The following is a 13272-nucleotide window of genomic DNA, read 5'->3' as shown; positions in this document are numbered from 1 at the left end:
GTTCCAAGTCTTTACTATTGTAAACAGTGCTGCAGTGAACATTTGTATGCATGTAAAATAAGGGTTTCATTGCTAATGAAATTTTCAGAGAGGCCTCAACTATGTTCTACTTATTGAAAGATTAATTTCTCTCTTCTAAAAAAACATTTGGAGTTTAAAATTTTGGTGACTGTCAACTTCCCCCTGAAATGAAACTATGGGGTTTTTTGTTTGTTTTAGTATTTTGCACTCATAATCTGATAACATTTGTGATACACATGAAAAGCTCTTGGGGTCATGGCTCTTTGGTGTTATAAGGCACTTTATAGACCACCTATCATTCACCCATTCCTCATAGGTAAGAAAACTAAGGTTTCACTTAGCTAAAGTTAAGTAGGTTGTTCAGGTGCATATAATTTGTTGATAATGGAATAACAGCAAGAAAGCACTATTTGCCCAGTGTTATTTCAATGCAGCAGGACAGTTATGGGTTAGATTCTCTAATTTGTCTTCCCCCAAAAGTTTATTTTTGGATATCTTTGATCGCCTCATGACTGACGTGTTTTGTGATGGGAGATGTCTATAAATGAGATAATCAATCAGGGGCAGGTGCTCCATTTCTCAGTCACTTCGTATTATGGGATTTCAGTATTGCTGACAAAAGAAATTGTTCGTGCCAAGCTGCCTTACTGGGTGTTCACTTGGTAACACTATGTGGAAAATGATGATCATTTTTTCCTAAAGAGATTGTGTGGTTTACATCCCCTTGTATCCACAGGGAAACTTTCTACATATTATGAATACTTCCCCTAGAAGCTGATGTATGTAAGATGTTTGTTTTTCTAGTTACTTGCATCATAAATATTTTATATTCTGTATTTAATACTGAATTATAGCTCTCCAAATTATTTTTAAGTACACAGAAAGGGGAAAGTCTTAACAAGGCAAAAATATTCCTATTTATAGTAATGGGAGGTAAATTACCTTCTAAAATTTCAGTTTTTTCATGATAGGAACGCATACCCTCAAAAATCGAGCCATGGCATAGTTATCTTTGTTGTTATTATCATTTATTCATTCAAAAACATTTGCTGAACACCTGGTATAGCTGCTGAAAATCCAAGACTAACCTAGCATTTTCCTTGCCCTCGTCAGCCTCACCGGACCTACCTCCTGATTCAGTCACCAGGGCCTTCTTTCAAAGCCTCCGAATGCTGGGCCTCCTGCCATCTCATGGTATTTGCACTTCTCTTCTGCCTCTTTCACTCATCTCCTTACCCTGGCTAACTCTTGCTTATTCCTGACTTAGCAGGAAGACTTTCCTGATCCCCTCATCTCATTGTGTTACATTATCATAATTTAAACTTAGTCTACAATGCAATGTTTGTTTGTTCATTTGTTTAATTCTAAGTTGCAGAAATAAAGAATTTGTCTCTGTTTTACTTGCCATCATTTTCTCTTGGCCTTGGACCAAACAGGTACTCAAACAACATTTATTGAATGAATGAATGTCCTCCTGAGCCCGATGAGGCTATTTGGGGATACAGTTAACTTAAAAATAATTATTTTATAGTTTGAAAAATGTTGAGATATGAAGAAGGAAAAGAATAACCTTTAGGAGGAGTGTAGGGTAGTTGAGGAAAGCTTCTCAAGAGGAGATGCCACCTAATGCTGTGTCTTGAAGGATGCCCAGAAAGAGAGTGGAAATGAGCAGTCACACATTTAGTATTGAGGGAAAAGCAAAAGCAAAGGCAGGAAAATTGAAAGCATATAGCATGTTTAACTGAAAATACTGCTTTTGTATCAGCATTACCAAAATCAATACTGAACTGTCGTCTTATATATAGAACTTTAACAACACCTCTTCAATAAAAAAGGATTTATGCAGCCATGATGCTGGGAGAATAGATTAATATCTTCCTAGCTTGCAAAGCAATTTCCTCTCTGTGGGGTTGCTCTGAAAAGTTCACCTTAAAAAAATACCAAGTAGGGAGCAGGTGAGAAATTTCACAGCTTAATGAAAAGGTGGCATATAAGAAAAATTAATTCTGTAATATTGTTTTAAAATAAGTTTCTCTTCTTTTTCTCTCTTTTTAATTAAAGCAGAAACTTTAGTATCATCTTATCATATGGGAGGTGTTCATGTTTTGGAAAAATATCCATTTTAGATGTGAGGAATAAAGGAGGCAAAAAATCAAACTTCTGTCAGAGATCTTCCCTTGACAAAGGGCAATTCGTTTGCCTCCCTGCCTGCTCCTACCACCCTCGGCTTCAATAATTTTTTTCACTGTTGACATAAAAATTTATCTACACTACCCAGATACAGAAGTGGTTACTGAAGCAATCCCATTAAAACCATTAATAGTGAACTAAAGAAGAGGTCACTTGGAGAAATAAGATAATGATTGCCAACTTATTGTGTGATGTAACCGATCGTGCAAGTGGGTTATCTGTGGAGATCAGTTTACGTTTGCCTCTGTGTATGGCTGCTGCTTTCATTATAATCCTAATGGATGCCTATGGCATTTACAATTTTTATTCTCGATCTCTTTGGTTACTCAGTTTGTTTTTATTCACCGTGATACTACTTCACTTCTGTGTCCCCCCTTGATAGACTTGGAAGATTAGGACATTTTTCATCATGTTTTCTAGGTAACATTTATTGAGCAGCTACTATAAACATGATGTTTTTGGTGCTTGTCATAAATATCTCATTTATTTTCACAGTAACCTATGTGATAGTCACTGTTCTACAGTTTTCACCATAACTCTATGCTTCCCAATAGCTCTTAAAAAACAGTGCTAATTTCCTACATTGTATTCTCCATTGTTCCTAGATCATGATACAAATAATTTACAGCAATGATTTACATTATTGAGCACTCATTAATGGCAGGAACTGTTCCAAATGTTCCACATGTATTATTTATTTAATCCTCCCCATAATGGTATGATGTCTAGACTATAATTAGCAATTTAGATGAGGAAACTGGGGCACAAAGGATTTAAATAACTTTCCCAAGATCACAAAGCTAATAATAGAGCTTCATTTAAATCCAGAATCCACTAAACTGTGTTGCTTTTTATGATACTGTGTTCCAGTAGGTACCAGATATATAGTGTATGGATAAAAGAAGAGAGATCAGTTGAAAGAAGGGATGATTTGTTTACAGTGCGGGTGAATTCAATGTAGTTGGGCAGAGCTCTGTGAAGCAGATTCACCTTGCACTAGTTACCAGCTTGTCTGAGTCTGGTGAGACAAAACATGGTTATATGCAACAAGTTGCATGAAGTAGGTTTATTACTTACAGACAGTAAGGGAAAACAGGAGCCTAAGACTCGTGAGCCAGTCCTCCAAGTTTAGGGAAGTTGCCCAAGTGTGGATTATATCACTAATGTGAGTATCACACTGGCATCACAGCTGAGGGACTCAGGGAAGCAGCCTGCCCTCGATTTTATTCCCTGGAATCATACGACATATTGGGCTAAAGTGTTGAAGGACTCTGTCTCTAGGGGAGACTAGAACAGAGCTTGATCTTTTCTAGCTTGTCCCTTCATAGGTCAGGATGCTGCATTCATAGCACATGCTATAGTTATTCTGCATTCATAGCACATGTTATAATTATTCTTTCCTACAAGCAAGAAAGAGGGGAGAATTGCGTTGGTGCAAGGCCATCCAGAGAATTGTCCTACAACCTGTGCTGCTTTTAGTAGGATAGTGACAAATGCATTCAATTCTTCACATAATGTGTCTTCTTCAAGACTCTCTCTCTCTCTCTCTCTCTCTCTCTCTCTCTCTCTCTCTCATTCTCCCTCAAGAAACAAATATATACCCCATTCAGTTAGTGAACAAATGAAAACTGAACGGTCATTGTATCTTTAACATTATGCTAGGCTTTGAAGATAGAGGAGTGAGCAAATGAGTGCACCTCTAAACTTGGGTTTGTATTGAGGAAAAAGCATACACACTCTGTATCTCTTATCTTTGTATTACCCCACCTCTACATATTCTGAGGTTGAGCATTTATTTATCTGACTCCACCTCTGTGAGATTCTTGAGGGCAGAACCTATGCCTTATTCATCCTGTTATCTCCAGCATCTAGCAAAATCTCAAGAAAGTAGTCAGTGCTGTATAGATGTTTGTTTATTAAACGAAGGAAGGAAAGAAAGAATGAAAGAACAGCACAAATATGTTAAGATTCCGCAGAACACAAACACATTTAAGTACAATTACCTTCGCTCAAATTCTTCATTCAGCTTTCTTAAATTTCATGGAGCATGAGATGTACTGTGACAGCATTGTTGGTGCTTCTGTGCATCTCATTAGGAGCATAGTGGAGGGAATTTTCCATTTTTATAAATATATATATTATTTGCCTTTAGCTTTTTTATTTTTCTGTTTTTTGAGTTTAAATCATATTAAGTTGTAGGCAGCTAATTTTAATGACTTTTTTCAAGATATTGTTTCTGACCACTTTAGCTTTTAGGCTAATTTTCTCAAAAAAATCTTCCGTTAATGAATAGATCATCTCTATATTAGTTCATTTTCCAAGCAGTGCCATTGCCTGAAAATTTGGTCTACCTTAAGATAGGAATTAAATTGAGAAGATTAAACATTTATATTATGTTCTGTTTTTCACCCATATTCATTAATTTCCTGAAATTTCCACACAGTCTTCATGCGCAACCTCAGCATTGATTCTTAGGCATTTAATGTCTTAAGCCATTTCATACAAAACCTTGGTGAGGTTATAGTGGTCCGCCCAATAGTTTTAGTGGGGCAATTTTGATCTGAGCTACTTTTTTGTTGAGACCAAGTTTTGCTCTGTCGCCCAGGCTGGAGTGCAATGGCACGGTCTCGGCTCACTGCAAACCCCTCTCTCGAGGGTTCAAGTGATTCTCCTGCCTCAGCCTCCTGAGTAGTTGTGATTACAGGCACCTGACACAATGCCTTACTAACTTTTGTATTTTAGTAGAGACTGGGTTTCCACCATGTTGAAATTCCTGGGTGAACTGGGTTTCATCATGTTCAAACTCCTGACCTTGTGATTTGCCTGCCTCAGCCTCCCAAAGTGCTGGGATTACAGGCCTGAACCACCATGCGTAGTCAATCTGAGCTACTTTTTTGTTATGTTATATAATATTCCAGATGCTAGATATGGACATAATTAGTTTAGGGTCATGATTATACATGTTGGATATGTGTTTTTAATTTATCTACCATATGTGTATTTTTATTTTATCTATTATGCCTTGTATTTCTGATAGTTATACATATTGTTTCTAATTACTTTTATTATGTCTAGTATTTCTACTGGAAAAATTAATCTTACTGGTTTCTATAGGTAATTTACATATGAGAAAATGCTTTGTAAATAACGACATGATCTGCAAGTATTGTTGCTGGATTCCTAGTAAATAAATAAGGAGGTTTTGTTAACTTTTTTCTAAAATCAGTCACCTATAAATTATATAGTAATGACTATTATATGCATGGTTTTAATGTGTTTTTTCAGGAAACTTTCTCAAGTTCTCTGGGATTACTGACTATCATTACGAGAACTATTGCAGAAATGAAATGATTAAACCCCACAGGCTGGTCTGTTGAGCAAGCCAGACCTGGGCAAGAGTCCTGAATCTGCCTTTCTCAAGCTGTGAGGCAAGCCCTGATGTCACCATACACTGCTCTGAGGAAGTGACAGAGAGAATCAGAATTATAGACTTTTAGGAGATCTTGATTAACTTCTTGATGATTACCAGGATCATACAAATAGGCATTAAAATATTTCAAACCTAAATCGAGGAGCAAATTTTGTACCTTAATATCTTTTTCTTTAGAATGAAAATAACAACAGTATCTATCTCATTAGGTTTTTGTAAAGATAGGAGTTAATATTTATATGTACCTCACTGAGTGATAATGAAAATTAAATGAGTTGACATTTGTAAAACACATAGAACAGTGCTAGAATATAGTAACCCCTTACATAAATATGTAATAAATACATAAAATATAGTATTTAAATTGTAAAGATCTGTTATTTACATAAATTTGAAGAATAAGTTAAAAATAATTTTTCTCAAACATTAACTGTAGAATAACTGAGTTAGTGCCGAAATTCTGGTTTTTCATCTGAATTCAAAATTGATCTATTTCCAAGTAGACTCACCTCAAAGACAAATGAACCCAACCATTTTCTCACTGGAGGAGGAAATAGAAGATAGACTAGAAAAGTGAATCAGCTGTTAGAGTCCAATGTGATAATTGCTTTGATAAAGGAACCCACAGGGTGCTATAAGAGATCAGAATGGCTCCAAGCATGATAGCCAGGGGGTTCCACAGGAGACATGTGAGCTGAGTTCTAATGGAAATTTGAAGTGCAGCTCTTCATGTGAGGGATGAGCATGTGGAGTGCACAGTGTGAAAATGACGTACCCATGGAACTATGAGCAGAGTTCTAACATTGGGCAGGTGTTGCAGCTCTAGCTGTGGGAATGCAATAGAAGCCGAGGCTCAGAGATTATCTTGTGCCAAGATTCTCCCCTTACAAAGAATGTCATCATCAGATAGGATTTTAAAAAGATCATGAGGATTGCATTAAAACTTTAGAAAAAAGTTAGTGCTGAATAAATTATCCTTTCACTTGGCATAATCAACATATATTTAGCTAAGTAAAATGAATGAATATTTAAATTTAATATGTGTGTGTGTGTGTGTGTGAAGTAGGTTTACTTTTTATTTTTGAAAAAAGGATAGTGGCACCATTTTTATGGAATAAAACTTCTAAGTAAACTTGTATATACGCCATACATGAAACTAACAGTTCTAAGAGGAAAGCAATTCATATATTGCCATTGCTTTCCAAATGTGTTATTTCATCCTCATAACAATGGCAGTCAATGTTGCACTTTTAAAGAAAAAAGACTACACACACACACACACACACACACACACAAATCTTTTTTAAGCCAGGTGCAGTGGCTCACACCTATAATCCCAGCACTTTGGGGAGGCCGATGAGGGCGGATTGCCTGAGGTCAGGAGTTTGATACCAGCCTGGCCAACATGGTGGAAGTCTCTACTAAAAATATAAAAATTGGCCAGGCATGGTGGTACATGCCTGTGATCTCAAGTACTTGGGAGATTGAGGCATGAGAATTGCTGGAACCCAGGAGGCAAAGGTTGCAGTGAGCTGAGATGGCACCAATGCAGTCTAGTCTGGGCAACAGAGAGAGACTCCATCTCAAATTTTAAAAATACATAGTTTTTAGAGACAGCATTCTCACTCTGTCATCTAGGCTGGAGTACAATCAAAGCTCACGGCAGCCTTAACCTTCTGGGCTCAAGCAATCTTCCTGCCTCATCCTGTAGAGTAGCTGAGACTACAAGTAGAGGCACTATGCTTGGCTAATTTCTTTCTTTTTTCTTTTTTCTTTCTTTTTTAGTAGAGACAGGGTCTTGCTATGTTGCTCAGGCTGATCTGGAACCCTGTGCTCAAGTGATTCTCCCAAAGAGTTAAGGTTATAGGCATGAGCCACTGTGCCCTGCCAAATATGTATATACATACATATTTTGAAAGCCCTCTCCATGAAGTATGTCCAGTATATTAAGTCATTGTCTTCTATGTAGGTTCCAGTAAGTCCTCCCATTTGCCAGCACAGAACTTAGAACACAGAACCTTTTAATAATTTAGAGTTGAATGATTTCTATCGTTCAGTTATACCTAGGCAGCTAAGATATTGAGACATTTACTTACTTCAAGATGCTATTCTTTTTTTTAAATCATAATACACTACTTTATTCTACTCTTTTTAGTTAGTATCTAATACAATGTAAAAAATAGTAAATATTACAATTTAAAAATAATTAAAGTGATTATTTTATACTTTAAGTTCTGGGGTATATGTGCAGATCGTGCAGGATTGTTACATAGGTATACACATGCCATGGCGGTTTACTGCATCCGTAACGCCGTCATCTACATTAGATATTTCTCCTAATGTCATCCCTCCCCTATCCCCCAACCCGCTGCTATCCCTCCCATACCTTCCCATCCCCCAACAGGCCCCGGTGTGTGATGTTCCCCTCCCTGTGTCCATGTGTTCTCATTGTTTAACATCCACTTATGAGTGAGAGCATGTGTGTTTGGTTATCTGTTCTTGTGTTAGTTTGCTGAGAATGATGGTTTCCAGCTTAATCCATGTCCCTGCAAAGGACATGAACTCACCCTTTTTTATGGTTGCATAGTATTCCATGGTGTATATGTGCCACATTTTCTTTATCCTGTTTATCATTGATGGGCATTTGGATTGGTTCCTGCTATTGTGAACATGAACATACATGTGCATGTGTCTTTATAGTAGAAGGATTTATAATCCTTTGGGTATATACCCAGTAATGGGATTGCTGGGTCAAATGGTATTTCTGTTTCTAGATCTTTGAGGAATTGCCACACTGTCTTCCACAATGGTTGAACTAATTTACACTCCCACCAACAATGTAAAGTGTTTCTATTTCTCCACATCCTCTCCAGCATCTGTTGTCTCCAGATTTTTTAATGATCGCCATTCTAACTGGTGTGAGATGGTATCTCAATGTGTTTATGATTTGCATTTCTCTCATGACCAGTGATGATGAGCTTTTTTTTATATGTCTGTTGGCTGCATTAATGTCTTCTTTTGAGAAGTATCTGTTCATATCCTTTGCCAACTTTTTGATGGGGTTGTTTTTTGTTGTTGTTTTGTTTTTCTTATAAATTTGTTTAAGTTTTTTTGTAGATTCTGGATATTAGCCCTTTGTCAGATGGGTAGGTTAGAAAAATTTTTTACCATTCTGTTGATTGCCGGTTCACTCTAATGATTGTTTCCTTTGCTATGTAGAAGCTCTGGAGTTTAACTAGATCCCATTTGTCTATTTTGGCTTTTGTTGTCATTGCTTTTGGTGTTTAGGTCATGAAGTCCTTGCCTATGCCTATGTCCTGAATGGTATTGCCTAGGTTTTTTTCTGGGGTTTTATGGTGTTATAAATCTTTAATCCATCTGGAGTTAATTTTTGTAAAAGGTGTAAGGAAGGGTTCCAGTTTCAGCTTTCTGCATATGGCTAGCCAGTTTTCCCAACACCATTTATTAAATAGGAAATCCTTTGCCCATTGCTTGTTTTGGTTGTGTTTTCAGAGATTCTTTTCTTGATGAATACTGTCTTTTACTTTTAAGGCCAAACTTTTTTGTTTTTCCTCTATTTTCAACTTAATTAGTGAATGAATGCCTTCAGCACTTGTGTTGTTGCTCTGTATTCTTTTCATCCACCTCAGCCCTTTTTTATGGTAGCTTTATGAGCCACTAAATACTCAGAAATATAGTTATCATTTGGAATATGTTAGAGATTGATTCTAGGACGCTTGTATATACAAAAATTTGCACATACGTTCCTCTGCACTCCATATAGGGACATTTTGTGTCTCACAAATACCACATTTTCAGTCCTTATTTGGTTGAAAACAAACCCATGTATAAGTGAGCTCATGTAGCTCAAACCCATGTTGCTCAAGGGTCAGTTGTATATTCATTGTGGTCACTCTGTTAAAACTTTTAACTGAATTCTTTGATCCTCAAAGCCATCTTCCTCAAGGCTTTGGAAAGACTTTGAGTAAGTAAATTCATATATGGGATTATCATTGGTTTGCTTCTGCCTGGTCAATTCAGATGACCAGGGCAAAAAGTAAAAATGACGTAAGATAATGTGATTTTAGTTGTCAATCAACATCTATTTCTTGTTTTTTTTAATAACGTAAGTCATACTTACTTTTTAAAATGCAAACAATATAGTATTGTGAAAAGTAAAATCTATCCCAAATCTTAGTCTACATGCCCTAAAGTAGGTTTGCATATTCATCTACATACTATTTTTTCATAACAAACATATTCCATATATATAGAAATTATATAGGAACATCTATTTTATGGATTTAACTATTTGACTTCCTTTTTCACATCTGTTTTTCAAATTTTTATTTTTCTTTTAAATCCTGAGGTAATCATGCTATGAATTTATATGTCAGGTTATTATTTACTATTATCTTATTTCCGAAATTGCCTGCAAATATGTCATAAAATATAGAGCTTTCTCAGTTTTGAAGTTTGCTGAAAAGTTTACTTCTAGGGCACCTATGAAAAATGTATATCACTTTTTAAAACTTTTCTAAAGGGACTTCACTGAAATTAATATAAACATCCAATAGGTATTTCAAAAATTGAGAAGATAATTTGCATAGCATGTGAATATGCTACACAAAATAATGTCTTTTATTCTATGAAGCCTGGAACAATTTTTTGATATAAATCAAAGAGTTTATGACACTAGTGGGGAAATGGTCCAGGTGAAATAAGATTACAATGCAGTAGGAAAGCTATAATAAAAACTGTTAGTACTCACCAAGGTCTGTGAAGAGCCAAAAGGGTATTGAGCATCATGTAACAGCTGTCTAGAATATGAAGGTGAGCAAGCAACAACATCTTGGTTTGCAAAAAAAAATTGCATATGGCTTGTTATAGTTAAAAATGGTAACTATAAAATGGTTGGACTATAAAAAATACTGTGCACCTTGGGCTTCTGAAAATGGCTACATGTTAACTAAATGTATAACTAATCTCTATTATGGATATGTGTGGTTGCATATATTTAAACTCACACAAATTAATGTGATACATAAAATATAGGTGTTTCCTTAGTTATAAATACTTATAGAAAGACAGACCAGATTTGTACATCGATAGCCTATTTTGTCAGGGAAATTTGCTACTCTACCCTGGAACATAATGAATATTTTGTTGCCATCTCACCATGTGACAACAATTGAAAAAGGAAAAGGAGATAGGATGTACAGAATACCTAAGAGATAATGTATGGAATAGGAATACATAAATATTTTCATACTTAACCAGTTACATATTTCAGACACTTTTCAAACATATACTCCCATGATAAAGATCAGGCACACTTTTAGTTAAAATGTAGCCATTTTCAAAAGTACAACCTTCACAGTAGGTTATATTATCCCTCCTATCATTTTTAATTTAATTATTTTAGAAGAATATTTATTTTTGTATTGCATTTTAGGTTTTGGGGTACATGTGAAGAACATGCAAGATTGTTGCATAGGTACACACATGGCAGTGTATTGTGCATCCTTCCTCCCCATCACCTATACGTGGCATTTCTCCCCATCCCTGTTGTCCCTCCCTTATTTCCCCCCTACAGACCACAGTGTGTGATGCTCCCCTTCCTGTGCCCATGTGTTCTCATTGTTCAACACCCACCTATGAGTGAGAACATGCGGTATTTCATTTTCTGTTCTTGTGTCACTTTGCTGAGAATGATGTTCTCCAGATTCATCCATGTCCATACAAAGGACACGAACTCATCATTTTTGATGGCTGCATAGTATTCCATGATGTATATGTGCCACATTTTCCCTGTCCAGTCTATTATCGATGGGCATTTGGATTGGTTCCAGGTCTTTGCTATTGTAAACTGTGCTGCAATGAACATTCATGTGCATGTGTCCTTATAGTAGAACAATTTATAATCCTTTGTATATATACCAAGTAATGGGATTGCTGGGTCAAATGGAATTTCTATGTCTAGGTCCTTGAGGAATGGCCACATTGTCTTCCACAATGGTTGACCTAATTTACACTCCCACCAACAGTGTAAAAGCGTTCCTATTTTTCCACATTCTCTCCAGCATTTGTTATCTCCAGATTATTTAATGATCACCATTCTAACTGGCGTGAGGTGGTATCTCAATATAGTTTTGATTTGCATTTCTCTAATGACCATTGGTGATTAACATTTTTTATACGTTTGTTGGTCTCATGTATGTCTTCTTTTGTAAAGTGAATGTTTGTGTCCTTTGCCCACTTTTGAATGGGCTTGTTTTTTTCTTGTAAATCTGTTTTATTTCTTTGTAGATTCTGGATATCAGCCCTTTGTCAGATGGGTAGATAGCAAAAATTTTTTCGCATTCTGTTGGTTGCCGATTCACTCTAATGACCATTTCTTTTGCTGTGCAGAAGCTATGGAGTTTGATTAGGTCCCATTTGTCTATTTTGGCTTTTGTTGCCAATGCTTTTGGTGTTTTGGTCATGAATTCCTTGCCTACACCTACATCCTGAATGGGTTTGCCTAGGTTTTCTTCTAGGGTTTTTATGGTGTTAGGTCTTATGTTTAAGTCTTTAATCCATCTGGAGTTAATTTTAGTGTAAGGTGTCAGGAAGGGGTCCAGTTTCTGCTTTCTGCACATGGCCAGCCAGTTTTCCCTACACCACTTACTAAACAGGAACTCCTTTCCCCATTGCTTGTTTTTGTCAGCTTTGTCAAAGATCAGATGGTTGTAGATGTGTTGTGTTGCCTCGGAGGCCACTGTTCTGTTCCATTGGTCTATATCTCTGTTTTGGTACCAGTACCATGCTGTTTTGGTTACTCTAGTCTTGTAGTATAGTTTGAAGTCCGGTAGTGTGATGCCTCCTGCTTTGTTTTTTTTGCTTAGAATTGACTTGGCTTTGCGGGCTGTCTTTTGGTTCCATATGAAGTTTAAGGTGGTTTTTTCCAGTTCTGTGCAAAAGGTCATTGGTAGCTTGATGGGGACAGTGTTGAATCGGTAAATTACTTTGGGCAGTATGGCCATTTTCACGATATTGATTCTTCCTAATCATGAACATGGAATGTTTTTCTCCATCTGTTTGTGTCTTCTCTTATTTCATTGAGCAGTGGTTTGTAGTTCTCCTTGAAGAGGTCCTTTACATCCTTTGTTAGTTGTATTCCTGGTATTTTATTCTCTTTGTAGCAATTATGAATATTTTTACATCATACCATTATCATGGGGAAACAACCAAAAGCCTCAAGAAGAAAGGATTCTGTATACAGTACACTTTAAATAATATCAGACCACTGATGCGATTGAGATGTATTTTCATTGTTTGATTTCCTGAAGTACAATGATTGAGAAATTTTTCATAAACACATATGAACACCTATATATGTGCCAGCTAATAGCATATGCACTGAGAACCAGTGATGAATTTTAGTTTTTGTCCTGCATGAGCCTATAATCTATTTTAATAGATTGCATTAGACAATTGTTTCTTTTCCCTGTATTTTTTTCATTCATTCATTTCACATTATTTGGCAGTTGAAATGTACATGGTGCAGTGGCAGCTGCTGTGTAGAATAAAATGAAGAGCCATACTGCATTGATATCTTGCTGTCAGTATTAAGTTCTATTATAATCTCT

General features: G+C 36.2%; 1 protein-coding gene across 4 annotated transcripts in view; it reads left to right on the top strand.

The window, feature by feature from the left end:
• Positions 1-13272, top strand: part of DPYD (dihydropyrimidine dehydrogenase) — an 895784-nt gene that overhangs the window by 201759 nt on the left and 680753 nt on the right. The window contains exon 3 of one of the 4 annotated variants that reach the window (XM_035252230.3): positions 1135-1215. The exons of the other annotated variants lie outside the window; for them this stretch is intronic. The gene's annotated coding sequence lies outside the window, so the exon portion shown is untranslated. The remainder of the gene's footprint in view (positions 1-1134; positions 1216-13272) is intronic. 4 annotated transcript variants of the gene reach the window in all.

This window comes from Callithrix jacchus, chromosome 7 (assembly GCF_049354715.1).
Source record: "Callithrix jacchus isolate 240 chromosome 7, calJac240_pri, whole genome shotgun sequence".
NCBI lineage: Eukaryota > Metazoa > Chordata > Mammalia > Primates > Cebidae > Callithrix > Callithrix jacchus.
The sequence above is the reverse complement of the archived record's forward strand: the minus strand, read 5'-3'. Positions and strand labels throughout refer to the sequence as shown.